The sequence below is a fragment of the Pleurodeles waltl genome, chromosome 6 (assembly GCF_031143425.1).
Source record: "Pleurodeles waltl isolate 20211129_DDA chromosome 6, aPleWal1.hap1.20221129, whole genome shotgun sequence".
Taxonomy (NCBI): Eukaryota; Metazoa; Chordata; class Amphibia; order Caudata; family Salamandridae; genus Pleurodeles; species Pleurodeles waltl.
In genome coordinates this window covers 753,030,474-753,051,046 of record NC_090445.1, presented here as the reverse complement: position 1 = coordinate 753,051,046, position 20,573 = coordinate 753,030,474, and the positions used below count along the sequence as shown (strand labels likewise).

At 44.8% G+C, this 20,573-nt stretch overlaps 1 long non-coding RNA gene across 1 annotated transcript in view; it reads right to left on the bottom strand.

Moving 5' to 3' along the window:
* Positions 1–320: 320 nt before the first annotated feature.
* LOC138302036 (uncharacterized) overlaps positions 321–20,573 on the bottom strand; it is a 35,237-nt gene continuing 14,984 nt past the window's right edge. Inside the window, exon 3 of the long non-coding RNA XR_011205234.1 lies at positions 321–2,080. This is a non-coding gene — a long non-coding RNA (uncharacterized lncRNA). The remainder of the gene's footprint in view (positions 2,081–20,573) is intronic.

The following is a 20,573-nucleotide window of genomic DNA, read 5'->3' as shown; positions in this document are numbered from 1 at the left end:
ATAGACTGAAATAGCACAGAGTGCAGTGGCATGGAGTGGTGTAAAGTGCAGTGGTGCAGAGTAAGTGCAGTAGCCTGGAGTGGTGCAGAATATAGCGGAGTGACCATGTGTGTTATGGTAGCACACTGCCATTATAGGCAAAACATTTTCAATTGAAATGACCATTACATTTGCACACACATACAGTTTTACGAATAAAACTATACAGCATACAAATGATAATGCGCGGAAATAGCATCACCTACTGTACTGATTTGTTTTGATCATATTAAAGTATTTATTTCCAACATACTTCAAAATTAACAAAATATGTGCTTCATTTGCGCTTACATAATTCTGGTAAATTCTGAAATATTTACACAGTTCATTTAAATGTTGTTGTGTGTTAGGAAATAAACCTTTCCTACTCCCAGTATACAGCAAGATTGTCACATAAATCCTTTTACTTTAAGTCAGAGAAAGAAAAGTTAACACGAAGCTCCCTCAGAAGACAGAGCCTGACATTTGACCTCTGTCTTTGAATACACAGCAAATGTGACCAGATGCGAACAAGATTTACAGGCCTGTTTACAGAAAGGAGCACTGGCAAAAGAATACAAGGAGGAGTAGTTTGAAAAGACTTTGGCCCAGATTTAAGAGGGCCTAGCACCACCTAGCATCATTTTTTTTACGCTAATGTGGCATTAGAAGGGCAAAAACGCTGCACCATAGTTACAAAGTGGCACAATGCATGCATTGCGCCACTTTGTAACGCCTTACGCTACATTATGCCTGTGCCAGGCATAATATATGCAAGGGGGTCGTTCCCCCATTGGGGTGGGGGCGTAAAGAAATCTAAGAGATTTCTTTGCGTTATTTTTTTCCAGTATTTTTAACATCTGCCCAAAGCATGCATTAAAAGGGGGCATGCCATTGTTTTCAACGGGCCCCTTTGTACTGATCAGGGTTAGCGCCAGCATTTTGGCACTAACCCTGAACAGTGCATCAATAGCATCAGAAATTCTGACTCTATTGCCCCCTACCCTACGCCATGGTGCTCCGTATTTGATATATGGCGCACCCATGGTGGCGGTAGGGGGGACGCAATGGGACGCAAGAAAAGTAGAGCTACATGTAAGGTAGTGCCACTTTTCTGAAATCTGGCCCTTTATTCCTTCGAAGAGACAAACTCTCACTAAACAGCCTAAAACAAATAAAGCCAGTAAATAGAAAGCCAGGAAATATGAGTTACAAACCACAAAGCCAGTGGTAAGCAACAGGCGGAATGCATTCCTAGGGAAGCTTTCTGAATGTTCCCAAGATGTCTTCCGCAAACCAGACAGCTGCCTTGTCTGGTAGGCTTCAGTCTTAAAATGAATACAGTTGAACCCTTGCAAAGTCTGTAGGGCATGACCTGCTTCTCCTCCAGTCCACATTTTGTTTGAAGGCAATTATTCACTCATCATTCTCACAAAGTGTGCCTAAATTATATGCTTCATGAACTCAGGTTCTGTGCAGTTAGAGGCATTACTGGTTTTATCAAAAGGACCAGAAAGAGGAGCAAGGGACCTGTTTTTAAGGTACTTGGTTTACAGCTCTGTAGCCCATAAAGGTTCACAATTTTCTTATTTTTTCTCTCTCATGAAGAAAAGAGAAGGCAAAGCTCAAGATTTTGAATGGGGTATTAAACTATTAGCCCAGTCCTTCAGTAAATATCTCTGCGATACATAGATGTGGCTGCAGAAAATAGGGGTCAGTGAGTGGTCAGCAGGGCAATAAGGCAGTCAAAATATCTCTGAGGCAGTAAAACACTTGCCTCTTGCTTATCAAACACATCTTGAAAATCCACGTACTGATTCAGCAATGTTACAAAACAACTGACACAATAATTGTGTACACCTTGAAAATATTCTGCGCTTGACTTGAGTGGTCCTGTTCGTGATCTTCTGGCAAGTGTGTCCTTCAATAGGTTGGCCATGGAGATCCTTTGCTGTCTGTGGTGTCCATGGAACAGGCTCTTCCATCATCGAGGTCTGAGGCCACCACTCCAGTGGAAACTGTTCAGCTGTGAGTCTAGGAGCACCATCATTACTCTCCTACCCTGTGCAAAGGTGAATTTTTGAACAAGCACCATTATTATACCGATCAGTAAGACAAGTAGTTCCCATCATGTACAATCTGGACCAACTCCAAAAATGTAACCAGTTAAACAGGGAAGTTACACAATTTAAATGGTTGTACTTAAGCCAAGTAGAAATAACATTCCCTCAAAATGTTGTACTAAAGTGCAGGTCTTGCTCAGAAATCATCACGTCACAACAGATGGATGTAATTTTCTGTTGGAGGTGGCACATTCTGGTTGGAAGAGGGGAGGCCCTAGCCAGGCAGAACCTACCACTCTCATCAGGGGTGGGTGATTACACTCATTGCATAACCTGCGGTCACCCTTGGGTAGCTTGGCGCAGAGCAGTCAGGCTTATCACAGAGGCAATGTGCAAAGCATTGGCACAGCATGTCCACACAATAAGTACACTGAACATCGCAGACAAGACTTTACATGAGGTGTATGTAAATAAAATTTGTATCCAGCACACACATGAATTCACACCACATGAACATCATGTAAATCTGGCCATAAATCACATTCAGAAAGATCACTAGTAGTACGAGGCGCAACAGTGTTTATACAACATCAGAAGTATGTACACGTGGGAAAAAAATACTTTCCCTACCTGCACCAGCATGCAGTACTTCTTCACTGGCAGCAGGAGGCCCTCCCCAGCGATCACCACAATTCAATATAAAATAGTTGTAGAATGCATCCGGGTTCCAAACGATAGCAGCAATGTATACATACAGAGAACTATAGCACTTTCGAAATAGCTCCATAGCCTAGGCTGCACCAGTAAATGTCAATGACAACCGCTGTTGTAAACAATGTACACAGCAACGCTGCCGTGCAGTGAAATCAAGTCCAGACACCTGCTCCCATACTACCACTCTGCACCGCTACACGGTGGCATGGGTATCAGTCACACTAGCATACACGCACTCACACACACAAGCTTCCATCACCCTAATCTGGTGCTCTGACAGCCAGCATGTAAGGTGTAGATGAGTTCACAGACCCCTCTTGGACCCAAACCTTCCTCCACCATCTGACAATTCCCACCCCTCAGAATTACAAATGAAGCAACCTTTCCCAGGATAATAGGCCGCTTGCAGCTGGTGTATACACTTAGTCAGGATGCCGAGGCAAAGGTACAGTGGAAGAAAGAGAGAGAATGGCTGATCAGGTAACAGTCATTAAATGGAGGTTTGGTCCCAACTCAGGAAGTTCACTCAGAGGTTTCCACACTGGCCTTCCAGCGTGGGCCCCAGTCTGCAAAGCATAGGGGAAGGGTTGCTTTGAGGCACGCTGTTCACAGTGGCGCCCAGCCAAGCCATACACTCCACTTCACAGATAGTTACCAATCCGGCACCTCCCAGGACAGGAGGCACCACATCTGAGGTTAAATGACTTGGATTGACCCAGGTGTCCTCATTGCACATGAAGAGTTTACCAAATTCTATGTCCTCCTGGTATAGGCACAAGATCTGAGTCGCACCAGACACTTCCGAATGTACAAGCAAAGTGTTCAAAGCAGTGCCACCTTAGGATAAAGCCCAATGCCTGGAATGCAATGACTTAAGTCGCACCAGACAATTCTGCTCATCAATGCCCTGCCTTCCTAGAATGAGACACAATGTCTGGTGCATGGTGGCTTGAGTCGCAACCGACACTCCTGCTTGCACACAAAAAGTTACCAATGTAATGCCTCCCTGGAATGAGGCACATCATCTGATGCAATGACTTGAGTCGCACCAGAAAATCCAGCTTGCACGTGAAAAGTTATGACTGCAGCCCCTCCCGGAAATGAAACGCTATGCACCAGGCACTTCTGAACACAAATCCGTTCCCATTCCGTACCTGCCTGGCAGGAGGCACAATGTCTGTTGCGCAATGACATGAGCCGCACCAGACCAATCAGGACACATATACACAGGAGCCAGTTCAGCTGCACTGCGTGAGGTAGAATGCAGTTACACTCCCACCTCTGAGGGTCGCAACCAGTGACACTGACAGCACACGCAATGACCGTGCAGACAGGTGTTGCGTGAAAGGAATGTGGCACACTCGACAACAGCAGACCAGGCGGGGTCCCTCAACCAGTAATCCACTCATTACCAACCAAACTTTTATGCGTGACATGGCCACACAATGAAGGGCCACATTCTGTGAACATGAGCAGTACTTTGCGGGCTCTTCACCATGCACAATTCTTAGTTATACACTCACACGGCTGCTACCCAGTGTAATCCAGCAGACAACGTAGATGTGTGGAAGGGCACTACTCTCCAGACGACATGGTAGATGTAGGTCTCTTGAAGGTGGTCTTTGATGTCCTTGAGACCTCCTCACAGAACAGGGGTAAGCCAACAAGCCCTTGAAGAACACACTTCAGAGTGTCCCACTGCAGCAAGCAGTGTGCCCAGGCCAGCCACGATGCAGGAAAGGTGCACAATCCCTTCCCAGGACAGTAAATACTCCTGTGCACAACAGATTCCTCTGGCAGTGTGCCCTACGCAGTTCAGGGGCTCCTTCCTGCGTTCCTGCATGTGTATCTCTAAATTGCTGGTGTGGTATTCATAGTTATACTCAAGTGTGCCTTTTTAGTTGGGGGTGGTTCAAAAGGCTCCCCTTTGAACCAACGATGATGCCCCTAAATTTCAGACCTGTCTGTCATAGGGCCATAGAATGCAGATCTTTATCTTTGTTGTCTGTTGTTCCAGTTGCTTAAGTATTATAGCTGTTGCTGGAGAATGCACAGATGTGGTTCCCCCAGCAACCAGTGGAATGAAGCTTGAAATAAAAAGGCACACAAAAGGAATTTTAGTACATGAAATGCCCATTTTCTAGATGTTGTTTTTGGTATTACTGACAAAACTACGTTTACCATTGGAAAGAGTTTGTCTTTAGGAATTTAATGATAGTAAACCTTATGAGACTGCTGCCTTGCAATCCACTAATGCAGCTAGTATTAATTATATACTTTCCCCCATATTAACCTATGGGCAGGGCAGCTCTCAATGGTAGTGAAAACACACATAGGCTTTCTTCACTCCTTGGGAACATGTGCCCTGGCGCACACACAAGCCTGCAGGACCCGGCTGGACACAAGCTATGAGAACACGGTGCAAGTGCGTCCATACAGGCCTGCTGTAACAGGCTCAATATATATATAAAAACACGAATGTGCAAGTGTGCACATTCTGGCAAGCCATGCTAGGCTCAGTGTATCCATGGTAACCCCACTGTATAGATAAGCCATGCCAGGCTCACTATATTAATGAAAACACCAATGTGCAAGTGTGCACATATCGGTAAACCATGGCAGGCTCAGAATATACATGGAAAACACCAGTGTGCACCACTTGCTAACTTATGTAGGGAGGGTGCGCATGCACTTTCACACTGTACAGACAGTGGGAAAGTGCCCAGGGCCCTAAGGCCACTTTGAGAGGATCAGCAAAACCTCAAGGAAGAGCCAATCTCTTCCATAGGGAAACCCATGTGGGGGTTCTCCCCTACCACGGTATGGGACACCCTTGTGTACTTGCCCTGCCTTCTGCCTACCACCTGCTTGGCCCTTCGGGGGGTGCTCTAGGTATAGAAGAACGCCTGCTCAGGGCTTGCCCCATGGGGAAGGTGCCACACTGAGCTTAGGCACACCTACGCCTTCACAGGCCTTCACTACCAGGTCTATTACATGTTGGCACAGCTACTCAGTGCAATGTCCCACTAGTGGTCAGGGGGACACCCCCTGGGTATGTGGTGTACCTATTTACAGGGCACTCCTGTTTGAAGCCCCTCAACCAATCACGTAAGCACCTCTTCCTGGGATGAGTAGAAAGGGAGCATGCACTTTCCCCCTGTAGTACAATGGGACAGTGCCAGAGTCCTAAGGCCACGCACACAGAGTCAGTAAAAACTGGGAGTAAAAAAGCAAAATGTTTCAGGGAAATCCCCTAAGAAGGGCCATGCTTCTTGCTCTTTGTATGACATGTAACAAATGTTAATTTGTATTGGTCAGGTCTTAAAGAAAAAGATTGGAAAAGGTAATGCATTAGGTATATAAATACAAGCCTGAATAGTTTAAAAACTACTCACTGCAAAGCTGGTGTCTGTGTGCCTCCCATTGGTAATGGAGGTGTAGGCAGTGCAGTTGCTGTAGTAGGGTGAAGTTAGGATGATTTGCACTTTCGCTATGTTACGTCCAGCTAAGCACAGTCAGCAAACTCCAACAATAGTAATGGCAAATATGCAGAAAAGCATAAAAAAAACTGTCAAAATAGAAGGAAAAGATGGAGCATATCACAAAAGCCTTCATTTAAAGAGGGGTCCCTAGTGGTGTAATACAATACTTACTCCACTCAGCTGATGCTTTAAACAAAATTAAAGCAGGGTGCTGTAAATGTATACAGAGTAGCTGTAGTTATAAGTACACATCAGATGGAATCACTTTTGCAACAACTGAAAAATTTAAAGTTAAATTGCAAAATGAAAGTGACACATTACTATTGCTCCTAAGTAAATGTGTGTTCATATATGTCATATGTTAATATGGTCAAGTCTGGATGTTGCATCACTGCGGGACCAATAATGATGGCTCGGGATGTTACCTGTGAACAGTAGCATGGTGCATCTTTCATCATTACCTCAACACTGTGCTACCAATGCGATGCACTATCCAAACTTGCTGCTCATGCAAAGTGTGAAAGCAGAATTTCTTGACATATAAACAAATGCTGATCACCGGGGTCACTGGCCCAGCCTTGGTACCTGGATAATGATAAAGTGCATAAAGAAGGTCCATGTGAAACTCCACAGTATGACTATTTGAAACATAATCAGAGGATGGATAACATGCACTCTGTAATGTCTTTCGTACCTCTGTTGAGGCACAGTGGCTGCAGCCTGAAGGGGTGTGGAGACAGGGAGAGAGGCCACCAATAGCCTAACCAACAGTTCAAACATGTGGAAATGTCTTATAGTGTGTACTAGTGTCCACCATAAAGGAGAAAAGGGGTAGATTCAGAGTATGCTTCAATTACCAATCATCATTCCACAGATGACACAAGTAAAACAAGGACCTTTCAATGAAGAAATGAAGTCCAGCCATCTGATTAGGCCCCTGTAAAGAGTATCTTACATCTAAGAACACTGAACCCTCACCCACAATGGGTGCCATGCTTCATCATTGGACCTACTCCTCACCTGTGTTAAATTTACAGGTGGTCTCAACCTCTAAAGTGAGGGAGTACTTCCAATGAAGTAAAGTAGACAGTGTGAACACTATCACTAGACTAATCCTGTAATAGTAAGGGTGTGAAGGAGCGTGACAAGAAAAATGTATTTACCTGGTGGTGGGTTTAAGGACTTTCTTGTGTGAACTGTGAGGACTTCTTGCTTCAAAAGTGATAGAGAAGCAATCTTCAGATTTTCTCAGAAATTAGGACAAAAACCTGTTAAATAACTGATACACTTATATAAAATAAAATGTATTTCAGCGGGCTCTTATAGGGCAGGTGTCTAGGGCTATGCAAATGGTTGAAAAGATAAAAATCTGATCTCAAGAGATTACTGCATGTTCCCCAGGGTGCTGCAAACATGATTTGCCATGAAGTACTTGAGCTTTATTACTTAGCGGATTCCCTTAGACTTTCTCCTCTATTGTACTGGGTCAAGGTTTGGTTAAATCCCGAGAATTCTCTGGTGGATACTTGCATTTCTGACTGCCTAAGTCTAACAAGAGCAGTGGACATTCCTTGGCTATCCTATCTGAAGAAGACCTTCGAAATGACAGGTTTAAAAGGCCTGTCTGACAATCCATCCACCATCACTTTAAATTCAAAAGCTGTAGTAAAAGATACATTTTTAACCTCTCATACTAATGTTAGACTAAGGAAAGCTCAAAGTATGCCTGCACTGGTAAAATATGTCCCCTTATCGACAACAGAGGGAATGGAATTTTATCTATCCTGGGTGACGAATCCACTTTATCGTCTGTATCAACGGTACTCAAAGTACGGCCCGCGGGCCGCCAGCGGCCCCACGGACCTAGCTTGGCGGCCCGCGAGACGCACACCAAACGCCATATCATAATGGCAGCAGTATGTAAACATAGAAGAGGGCCGCGGGAGCATGCGCAACAGTGGCTTCCTTGCGCATGCTCCCGCGGCCCTCCTCTATGTTTACGTACGGCGGCCATTGTTTATGGCATTACCCTGACGATCCTGGAAGCCAAAGCCCCATAAAAGTCAGCGCTTGCAGCTAACTTTTACGGGGCTTTGTCGTCTGCTTCCTGTCACCGGCTCCACGTCTGCTGCCCGCCTGCCTGCCTGCTGTTCCACATTTGTGGCATCTTTACAGTGCTTTGAGTCAGGTAAGGCTCTTTGGTTATTTATTTATTTGTTTTTAATGTAGTGTGTGTTACTGGGGTAGGCGTGAGAGCAGATTGCGCTGTGTGTGTGCGCTGTGTGTGTTACTGGGGTAGGGGTGGGAGCAGATGGCGCTGTGTGCAGATGGCACTGTGTGTGTTACTGGGGTAGGGGTGGGAGCAGATGGCGCTGTGTGCAGATGGCGCTGTGTGTGTTACTGGGGTAGGGGTGAGAGCAGATGGCGCTGTGTGCAGATGGCGCTGTGTGTGTTACTGGGGTAGGGGTGAGAGCAGATGTCGCTGAGTGCAGATGGCGCTGTGTGTGTTACTGGGGTAGGGGTGGGAGCAGATGGCGCAGTGTGCAGATGGCGCTGTGTGTGTTACTGGGGTAGGGGTGGGAGCAGATGGCGCAGTGTGCAGATGGCGCTGTGTGTGTTACTGGGGTAGGGGTGGGAGCAGATGGCGCAGTGTGCAGATGGCGCTGTGTGTGTTACTGGGGTAGGGGTGGGAGCAGATGGCGCTGTGTGCAGATGGCGCAGTGTGTGTTACTGGGGTAGGGGTGAGAGCAGATGGCGCTGTGTGCAGATGGCGCAGTGTGTGTTACTGGGGTAGGGGTGAGAGCAGATGGCGCTGTGTGTGTTACTGGGGTAGGGGTGGGAGCAGATGGCGCAGTGTGCAGATGGCGCAGTGTGTGTTACTGGGGTAGGGGTGGGAGCAGATGGCGCAGTGTGCAGATGGCGCTGTGTATGTTACTGGGGTAGGGGTGGGAGCAGATGGCGCAGTGTGCAGATGGTGCTGTATGTGTTACTGGGGTAGGGGTGGGAGCAGATGGCGCAGTGTGCAGATGGCGCTGTGTGTGTTACTGGGGTAGGGGTGGGAGCAGATGGCGCAGTGTGCAGATGGCGCAGTGTGTGTTACTGGGGTAGGGGTGAGAGCAGATGACGCTGTGTGCAGATGGCGCAGTATGTGTTACTGGGGTAGGGGTGAGAGCAGATGGCGCTGTGTGTGTTAGTGGGGTAGGGGTGGGAGCAGATGGCGCAGTGTGCAGATGGCGCTGTGTGTGTTACTGGGGTAGGGGTGGGAGCAGATGGCGCAGTGTGCAGATGGCGCTGTGTGTGTTACTGGGGTAACTTTGAAAAAGGGGGTGGGGTGGTTGTTCCCCCTCTAAGCCCCGCCCCCTCTAAGCCCCGCCCCCCACTGTCACTTCAGTGCGGCCCTCGGCCGCAAACCATACTGCAATTTTGGCCCCCGAGAAAAAGTTTGTGAGTACCCATGGTCTGTATCTTTCTCTTCTTAGATTTTCTATGATCCATGTGGCTGTGGTCATCCCCACCCAATTTTGTTGGTTCTGTGATTTACTTCTTAGTAGATTTTACCAAGACTCGGTCCAAAACATGTCACATGACTTCTTGCTCTTCTGCCCCACATATGAAGTACCAAGGCGTGTGTTTTTATTACCTATATTGCGGGGAGCAAATATCAGAGCTTATTTGGATGGTTTATGTTACCTTCAGAGGTTATGGTATGAAGATGTTTGTTGGCAATTTTGAATTATTTAAGATACTCGGAGCCCTGAGAAATCAATATGAATATGTGACCCGGGTTAGTTTTACAAAGGGGTGCAATCTACTACGTACGCTGATATTTTAATGATTTGCCTTTGTAGCAAATGCTCCTGCTTTGCATTTTTTTTCATTATTTATTATATGTATGCTGTTTTGCTGATGACATTGAAATTGATTTTATTGTATTTTTATGGCTTTTTGCAAATCGGAATAAAGGTTTTTATGCTGATGATGAACTACGAGGAGAAATTATTTTGTCTCCCTCTGTAACAGGTCAGCATGTTTCAGTCCACGTGAATTGCCCCTTAAAGGGTTCAAACGCTTTCATTAGGATCAAATAATCTCTCTATAGCCAGCCTGCTCGGACTATGGATCGTGTCTCTATATGGTCAATGTTAAATTGGGATTCTTCCTAGAGATATCATACATGTTGGACGCCTTAATACTGACTGTAATGGACCAGATTAATTTGAAAGGCTGCTGATTTGATACGGTGAACTACTGACGTTTGGCACCTAGAAGGGGGCATACTAAAGTTAAGTCAGTTTATTGTGTTTCCATGTTTTGGCTACATCAAACTATTGAGCAATTGTTTGATGATTATTTATTTCCCCTTATAATTGCCATGAGACACAGAAGCGATTAGGAGACAACTATTGTCTGATGATTGTCCCACAAAAATATTAGAAGTGGACGGAATCCTTGAATCTCTTTAGACTATCCTTTCTTATATTGTCGCTATTGTATTTTTATTTTGTTCTGATGTATAATGTGACTTAAACATTGTATATGTGGAGTCCTGCAATGCTGTATATGTTTTGGTACTATGCGTTGTGATTCATGATCTCATATGATTGTGGCTTATTTATTTCTAATGAAAAACATGAATACATGTATATAATAATGTAATAAATGCTAATATTTTAAGTATCCTTTTAATATCTATTGGGCATATTTAATTGTTTTCCACGTATGCAACTTAGAAAGATTGATAAAATGTGATTCCATTCGAACAATATTTGCGTTGTGTTGGTCTGACGAAGCACAGCTGCTAATGGTTGTGGTGCAGGTGATTCCCTCCCCCACCACAACCCCGCCCGTACCATTGCTGTGATGTGTTTGTATTGCGCAATACGCAATGTTTACAGAATTTCTCTCCTCGTATATAAACCCAATATGTATTCATTTTTTTGTATTGACGTAGTTCGCCAATGTGTTTGTCCTGGTGTAGCTATTTTGGTGAAGTGATGCATGCACTCTGGTTCTTTCTAGTTGCAGTTACATTTGGCACGTCTCCTGTGTCAGTGTTATGATATGCTATGTTACGTAATTTAATACCTAAATAGCGCTGTACACCATAGCTTGTTGTCTTTATAAAATCAAGCATAACCACATACCAGAGAAACAATAAAAAGAAATAGACGTGTAGGAGGTTGGCTCTGTATATACTATCTCAAAGTGAGAGATAGAGTGCACAAAGTCCAAGGGTTCCCCTTAGAGGTTGATAGTGGCAAAATTAGATAATACTAATGCTCTATTTTGTGGTAGTGTGATCGAGCAGGAGGCTTATCAGAGGGTAGTGGTAAGCATTTGTTGTACACGCACAGGTAATAAATGAGACAACTCCTGGTCAATAGGTTTTTATAGAGAAAAATATTATTTTCTTTATTTATTTTATAACCACAAGATTGAGAATTTAACTAAGTACATAAATTGTAAGTACTTCATACAGGTAAGTATGGAACTTTGAATTAAAATAGAAAAGTACACAGTTTTGGCAAAAATGGCAATAAGCTATTTTAAAAGCGGACACAGTGAAAAAATCAACAGTTCGTGGGGGAGGTAAGTATTGGTTAGTTTCTCAGGTAAGTAAAGCACTTATGAAATTCAGTCTCCTGGGAATAGGCAGCCCACTGTTGGGGGTTCAAGTCAACCCCAAACACCAAGCACCAGCAACACAGGGCCGGTCAGGTGCAGAGGTCAAAGTAGGGCCCAAATAGCATAGGCGCCTATGGAGAACAGGGGTGCTCCGGTTCCAGTCTGCTAGTAGGTAATTACCTGCGTCCTCAGGGAGCAGACCATGGGGGTTTTGAAGAGCACTGGGGGGGTCCCAAACAGGCACACAAAAGACCTCCTCAGCGGCCCTGGGGTGGCCGGTTGCAATGTGCAAAGTAGGTGTCAGGTTGTAGATAGGAATCAAAGGAGAAACCCGGGGGGTCACTCTGGCGTTGCAGGCAGGGCGCAGAGGGGCTTTTTGGGCCTGCCATCAACTCGGATAGGATGAGGGCCGCCTGCTGGTCACTCCTGCACTGGTAGTTGGTTCCTCTCGGTCCTGGGAGCTGCGGGTGCAGTGCTTCTTCCAGGAGTCGGGTTCTTTTGTTACCGGGCAGTTGCGGTCAGGGGAAGCCTATGGATCCTCTCTGCAGGCGTCGCTATGGGGGTGCAGGGAGGTCAACTTAGGGTGTCCACATCGTTGGAGTCGCCTGGGGGTCCTCTCTGTGGTGTTGGTTCTTCTGGACACGAGGTGGGGGTGTCGGGTGCAGAGTGTGAAGACTCACGCTTCCGGAGTGAGGCTGGAGTCTCTTTAAAGATGGTTTCTTTGTTGCAGTTTTGGACACAGCCGCTGTCCTCTGGAGTTTCTTGGTCCTTTAGGTGCAGGTCAGGCCTCTGAGTCCTCAGAGGTCGCTGGTCCTGCTGGATGCATGGCTGTGCAGGTTCTCTGAGTCAGGAGACAGGCCGGTAGGGCTGGGGCCAAGTCAGTTGTCGTTTCCGTCGTCTCTGCAGGGCTTTCAGGTCAGTAGTCCTTCTTTTTTCAGGTTGCAGGAATCTGGTTTCCTGGGTTTAGGGTCACCCCTAAATACTCAATTTAGGGGTGTGTTAGGGCTGGAGAGCAATAGCCAATGGCTACCGTCCCTAAGGGTGGCTACACCCTCCTTGTGCCTCCTCCCTGTGGGGAGGGGGCACACCCCTAATCCTATTGGGGGGAATCCTCCAAAACAAGATGGAGGATTTCCTAAGGCAGGGGTCACCTCAGCTCAGGACACCTTAGGGGCTGTCCTGAGTGGAGGATGACCTCTCCTTGTTTTTCTCATTATCTCTTCCGGACTTGCCGCCAAAAGTGGGGGCTGTGTCCAGGGGGCGGGCATCTCCACTAGTTGGAGTGCTCTGGGGGCACTGTAACACGAAGCCTGAGCCTTTGAGGCTCACTGCTAGGTGTTACAGTTCCTGCAGGTGGGAGGTGTGAAGCACCTCCACCCAGTGCAGGCTTTGTTTCTGGCCCCAGAGAGCACAAAGGCTCTCACCCCAGGGGGTCAGAAACTCGTCTCTCATCAGCAGGCTGGCACAGACCACTCAGTCCTGCACTGAAGGATTGGGTAAAATACAGGGGGCATCTCTAAGATGCCCTCCGTGTGCATTTTTTAATAAATGCAACACTGGAATCAGTGTGGGTTTATTATTCTGAGAAGTGTGATACCAAACTTCCCAGTGTTCAGTGTAGCCATTATGGAACTGTGGAGTTTGTTTTGACAAACTCCCTGACCGTATACTTAATATGGCCACACTGTACTTACAATGTTTAAGAATAGACTTAGACAATGTAGGGGCATATTGCTCATGCAGCTATGCCCTCACCTGTGGTATAGTGCACCATGCCTTAGGGCTTTAATGCTTGCTAATACAAGTTAATACAGGCAGTATTTTGTGTGCATGGCATCTGGAGGGGGATGCCATGTCGACTTTGCCTTTTTCTCCCCACCAACACACACAATCTGCAATGGCAGTGTGCATGGGTTAGGTGAGGGGTCCCTGAAGTGGCACAACACATGCTGTTGCCCTTTGGGACCTTCCCTGGTCACAGGGCCCTTGGTACCACTGATACCTTTTATAAGGGACTTATCTGAGTGCCAGAGGTGTGCCAAATGTGGAAACAATGGTACATTTTTAGTGAAAGAACACTGGTGCTGGGGCTTGGTTAGCATGATCCCAGCACACTCTCAAGTCAAGTCAGCATCAATACCAGGCAAAACGTGGGGGGTAACTGCAACAGGGAGCCATTTTCCTACAAACCTCACCCCCCCTCCCCTTCCAGCCCACAGGCCAGGAGACTCTGCCAAAGGTGGGAGAGTCTTCCTAATCTGTCAGGCGAGGAAGAGTAGGGAAAACAGGCTGGTGTGTAGCAGTGCCTACACTGCCTTACATCCTCCTGTTCAGGTCATTCCCTCTGGGGAACTGGCCTACTTCCAAAGTGATAGGACCTAGTCTGGATTGCTTCTTGTCTATGTTTTAGTGTCTTCATGTCAAAGCCCAGCTCACCTGAGTCCTTGTTCAGTTCTGATGGAGGTTGAAGACAATCCGACCCCACCCTGAAACTGCTTGTTCCAGCACACTAGTTTTTAAAACAGTGCACTAAGAACAGAAGCTCAAGGGAAGGGGGGAAGTGGATAAAATAAAATAAAGAGACAACACCGTTCTGGCGTTTCCACTGTTGAAGTGCTGCACAAATCTGCAGCCCTCTCTGACTTCGGTAGAAACTGGTGCCTAATGAAACATAAACAAAGAACAGATAAGTACATCCTATTCCTAACTGGGTTCCTGACTATCCCTTTATTTATTAGAAATTTTCTTCTAAAAGTACCTCTTAGATCCTGGTCTCTAGTTTCCAGGTTTGGAATGTGTTACTGCTCTGGGATGTGCTTTCTATTACTCTAAAGCTTCTAAAACATTAAACAAATACCGTTATCAGAATTATCAATATCAAACATTCATCTTAATATAACTAAAGCCTAAATTGCCAATAGCAGACTCACTTTTCCCATATTCCAGAATCTTTTATAAAACAAATACTGTACTTTTACGTCAAAATACAGCATGTAATTTGTGCAAGTCCTTGATTTACTGTTTGCCTTGCTGTTAATGGTTTCCACGGTTAGATTCTTAAAAGTTCCATAAAAAATGTTTGCTTCACAAAGTTCCGCAAAGTATTGTTGTAACAAAGAGTTTGAATCACAATGTTCGTGGAAGGTATCTTGTTTCAAATTGTCTATACATGAATCCAGAAATTGTTGTCAAAGTTCTTTCAGGTAATAAAAGTTTTGCACTTACTGGTTGCTGGCAAGAGATACTGATCAGTCTAACCTTGTCTTCTTTCTCTTTTGCAGGTTGCTTGTAGGAGAGAGGCTGAGGCAAGGAGGAACCGTAAACCGGAAGAAGGAAGAGCCAGCAGCTGCGCCCATTGAAGCCAATGAAAGTCTGTAGAGAGCAGGAGTGCCAGCGCCGAGGGATCTGTCCTCAGGTAAGCGGGAGGTAGACGAGCACTGGGCGAGGCTCGAGGGCTGCCTTTTATAGACAGGGCTGGGTGTGGTCCTCACATGCTGCACATGTTCTTGAAAGGTGTGCAGAGCTGGGTGTGGTTTGAAGAGCTGGGTGTGGTCCTCACATGCTGCACATGTTCTTGAAAGGTGTGCAGAGTTTCAGTTATTATGCAAATGAGTTAAATTAACACATGGCCTAGAGAGGAGTGTTTTAAAGAAGCCTTGGTAAAAGCAAGGCCCAATGTGTAAACAAAACAGCACATTAAACAACATACACAGAAGCCTGGGGGGGGGGGGGAAGGTGAGATAACAAGGAAGGCTTTCAATAGTAATTTTAAAAGGGAGCTATTACAGAACCCACTAGTGCAGTGAGAGGGGACATGCTCTTTGCTGTGCACAAACCCTAACAGTTGCCCCCCTCAAAGGCCCTCCTACAGGACGGGGTTTTCCTGGATTTTTTAAATAAAACCGTCTAATCAGCTGTGGGGCATGTACATATGATGCTGGTTCCCATGAATTCTCAGATTCATCATATCCTTTCCATTCTACTAAATAAAACAGACGTCCCCTAATTCTTTTTGAGTCTTTTATGCTTTTCACTTCATATTCTAGATTTCCCTTAATTGGTATGGGTGGAGGTGGTGGTTCAGGTCGGGTTTTTGGATTGTACGGCTTAAGCAAGGACACATGGAATGTAGTATGTACTGGATATTCTTTTGGTAAATCTAATTTTACTGTTACCGGGTTTACTATGGCAGTTATACTAAAGGGTCCAATGAAACGTGGTTGCAGCTTTCGGGATCCCTCTATGTTTAGGTTCTTTGTGGAGAGCCATACCTTGTCACCGATTTTATACATTGGGGCCTCAGATCTGTGTTTGTCTGCTTGTCTTTTCATGCTTTCCTTGTACTTTAATAAATGTTTCCTGGCTTTGTCTTGTATGTCACCTAACCTTGTTAGTCTATCCGTTACTGTAGGTAACAGAGAATCTTCTAACAAAATGGGTATAGCTCTTGGATGATACCCCTGCAAGAAATAGAATGGTGAGCAAAGTAGAGCTGAATGCTCAGTATTATTATAAACAAACTCCGCTACAGGGAGAGCTTCCAACCATTCACTAGAATAATCAGCCAATAAACAACGTAGCGTTTGAAGTAAGGTTTGGTTCAGTCGTTCAGTCTGTCCATCTGTCTCTGGGTGGAAAGCAGTGGATAATGCCACATCTATTTTCAGTTTTTTACATAATTTTTTCCAAAATTTAGAGTTGAACTGGCTCCCTCGGTCTGACACCACTTTGCTTGGCAAACCATGTAAACGCACAATTTCCCTTATAAAAATATCGGCAAATTCTGCAGCCGTGGGTAATTTCCGTAATGGTACAAAATGTGCCATTTTAGATAAAAAATCCACTATAACCAACACTGTTGTGAAAGATTTTACAGGTGGTAAACCTACAATAAAGTCCACGCTCACAGTGTGCCAAGGTTGCTTGGGTGTTGGCATTGGTATTAACAAACCGTCAGGGGCCTTATGAGAAGATTTATGTCTTGCACAAATTGGACAGGTAGTGACAAATTGCTTAATGTCCTTTCTTATAGTGTCCCACCAAAAGTGTTTTTGCACATTTTCCAGGGTTTTTACCCAACCAGGATGACCTGCCAACGGTGAGGCGTGATGCCAAATTATCCCCTGTGTTTGTAATTCAGAGGTGGGCACTAACAGCATGTTGTCGTGATACAATAAACCTCGTTGTATTGTGTTATGGGAATCTTTTAACCAATCCTGAGGTGCTATTTGCATGTGTGCATTATATAGATCTGTGATGAAATCCTTCTGTTGTACTGGTGCCAAAAACTTTTGGGGAGGAATAATGGGTTCTCCTATTTTATCTTGTTTCATGTCTGAAGGATGTCCGTATCTAGATAACACATCAGATTGAATTTGTTGTGCACCTGGTCTATAGGTTATTACAAAGTCAAATGTGCTAAAAAAACTTAACCAGCGCATCTGACGTGGTGTTAGTGCTTTAAGTGATCCAAAAAACTGTAGGTTCCTATGGTCAGAAAAGATTGTAACTGGGTACTTGGCTCCCATTAAATGGTGCCTCCATTCTGAAAAGGCTACTTTGATAGCTAGTAGTTCCCTTTCAGCCACAGTGTAATTTTGTTCAGCTGGTAATAACTTTTTGGAATAGAAGGCTATAGGATGTAACTGGCCATCTACTGCATCTCGTTGAGAGAGAACTCCTCCTAAAGCTACTTGTGAAGATCCGCTTCAACAAAAAAAGGCAAGTCAGGATCAGGATATTTCAGAATTGGGGCTGAAGTGAACTTTTGTTTTAGGAGTTGAAAGGCGTGTGCCGCCTCATCAGTCCAAAGAAATCGTTGCCCTTTCCGCAACAAGGTAGTTATTGGGGCCACAATGTCTGCGAAATGTGCAATAAACCTCCTATAAAAATTGGCGAAACCCAGAAATTTCTGAATATCTTTTACAGAGGATGGTTCTGGCCAATCAGCAATAGCACTGATTTTCTTTACATCCATAGTTATTCCTTGAGGTGACAGGCAGTATCCTAAAAAGTCCACCTTGCTGACATTAAAAGTACACTTTTCTAACTTAGCAAAAAGATGATTTTCTTTTAACTTTGATAATACTGCACAAACATGTTGGGTATGTTCTTCTGAGTTCTTAGAGTAAATGAGGATGTCGTCTATGTATACTATGACACAAACGTCCAGGAATTCGTGTAGGACCTCATTTATAAAGAACTGAAAGGCCGCAGGGGCATTACATAACCCAAAGGGCATTACTGTGTACTCAAATAAACCAAACTTTGTCTTGAAAGCTGTCTTCCACTCATCCCCTCTTTTACTCGGACCAGGTGGTAAGCTCCCCGCAGATCTAGTTTAGTGTATACAGTAGAATGTCTTAACTGATCCAACAACACAGGTATTAGAGGAAGAGGATATTTATTCTTTCTTGTAGCCTTATTTAGTCCTCTATAATCGATACACGCGCGCAGGGATTTATCCGGCTTCGGGATAAAAAAGAGTGGAGATGACACCGGAGATGTGGAATGACGGATGAACCCAGACTGTAGTAGGTCATCTAGGTAGGTTCTTAAGTATTTGGTTTCTTCGTCAGTCAAAGCATATACTCTGTTATTAGGTAAAGGGGCCCCTGGGATAAGATCTATACGACAGTCATAAGACCTATGTGGGGGTAGCACACTAGCCTTTACTGGATCAAAGACGTCTTTAAAGTCAGAATATTCAGGAGGGAGACTTGGTTCATCTTGTATAACACTAGCACAGTGTAATACTGTGCTCTGTTCTGTACCTGCTTCTTGATAGCAATTGGTTCTACAGAAAGAGGAATCCAAAGTAACATTTCTATTCACCCAATAAATTTTTGGGTTATGAGTTGTTAACCAGGGTACCCCGAGAATCAAACCAAAATTAGGAGTATCTATCAGATCAAAGCTAATCACCTCTGTATGCCCGTTCTGACAGACCATAACAAGTGGACTTGTTTGTTTTGTGATTAATCCAGAGGTCAATTCTGACCCATCCACTGCACATACTGCTTCTGGACAAGGCTTTAGGCACATAGGAAGTCCTAAGTTTTCAGCTAACTTATTATCCACAAAATTTCCTGTCGCGCCTGAGTCCAGTATGACAGGGAGAGAATGCCTCACTTGGGTAGTAACAATTAAAACGACCTGAATTATGAAATGTCTAGGTATGTGCGGTACCATGAAGGCTGCAGCATTAGAGGTTTGATTAAGATGTTTTCTCGAACAAGTAACCTCTCCCCTTGTCGAGCTTAATCGTTTCCCGATTCAGTTGAGGAGGTGGAGGAAACAGCACCCTTTCGTGGATTTTTAGGCTTTACTGGACATTCTCTGGCAAAGTGACCTGCCCTTCCACAATATAAACATAATTGAAGTTTTCTCCTTCTTTCTTTTTCCTCTGATGTGAGTGAACCTCTGAGTGTCCCTATTTGCATAGGCTCAGGTTCAGGGAGTTTATTATCTGGGTCTTTCTTCTCGTGTCTAATACAAGTTAACCGTGATTCCAGTTTGTATTTATCTCCCTTTCTTTCTCCTAGTCTATGTTCTAATTTCACAACTAAATCTACAAAGTCCGAATAGTCTTCTGGCAAATCAACGATATGAGCCAGCGCGTCTTTTAACTCGTCTCTCAAACCTTTATAGAAAAGGTAGACACGCTTTTCTTCTGGCCAGTTTGTCTCGGTGAGTAAACGATTAAAACTAGTGAGATAGGTCAATAAATCCTTGTTACCTTGTTTAAGATTTAAAAGCTCATTATTACTTGCCTGCATGAAAGTGTGTTTTGCACAAAGGCTGGTCATGGTACGTTTAAATTGATTCCAATTATGGAGGATGGGATCATCTCTCTCCACGAAAGGAATTGACCAATTGGCTGCTGTGCCACCCAAATAAGACAAGACGAATGCCACTTTCGTAGCATCAGTAGGGAACTGTTGTGGCTTACAAACGAAGTGTAATTGACATTGATTGATAAAAACATGGAATTTGGTACTATCTCCATGAAAACGTTCAGGTGCTGCTAAGTGCACAGCATTAGGAACATTAACAGTGACCTCAACTGGGGGAGGCAAAGTTGTATGTTTTGATGGCGCCCCTGTCTCTGAGGAGGTTTTAAACAAAGGCGTAAAAGCTGTGTTCCACTGAGATACCCTAAATTTATACCTGCTTAAATCCTGTTTTAAAGAGGTATTCTCCATCTTTAATCTCTCTATTTCCTCTTGCATATGTTGCAAGATGCCAGACACTGATTCATTATGAGCCAAGTCCTCATTTAGGGCCTGCGCCATTTCCGTGACGTCAATGCCCTCTATTTCTTCCCCGATATTCATCGTCCACCAGAACTGATTTTTTTTTTTTTATTTAAGGCTTGTGCTTCTGTCAAAGCCCAGCTCACCTGAGTCCTTGTTCAGTTCTGATGGAGGTTGAAGACAATCCGACCCCACCCTGAAACTGCTTGTTCCAGCACACTAGTTTTTAAAACAGTGCACTAAGAACAGAAGCTCAAGGGAAGGGGGGAAGTGGATAAAATAAAGAGACAATACCGTTCTGGCGTTTCCACTGTTGAAGTGCTGCACAAATCTGCGGCCCTCTCTGACTTCGGTAGAAACTGGTGCCTAATGAAACATAAACAAAGAACAGATAAGTACATCCTATTCCTAACTGG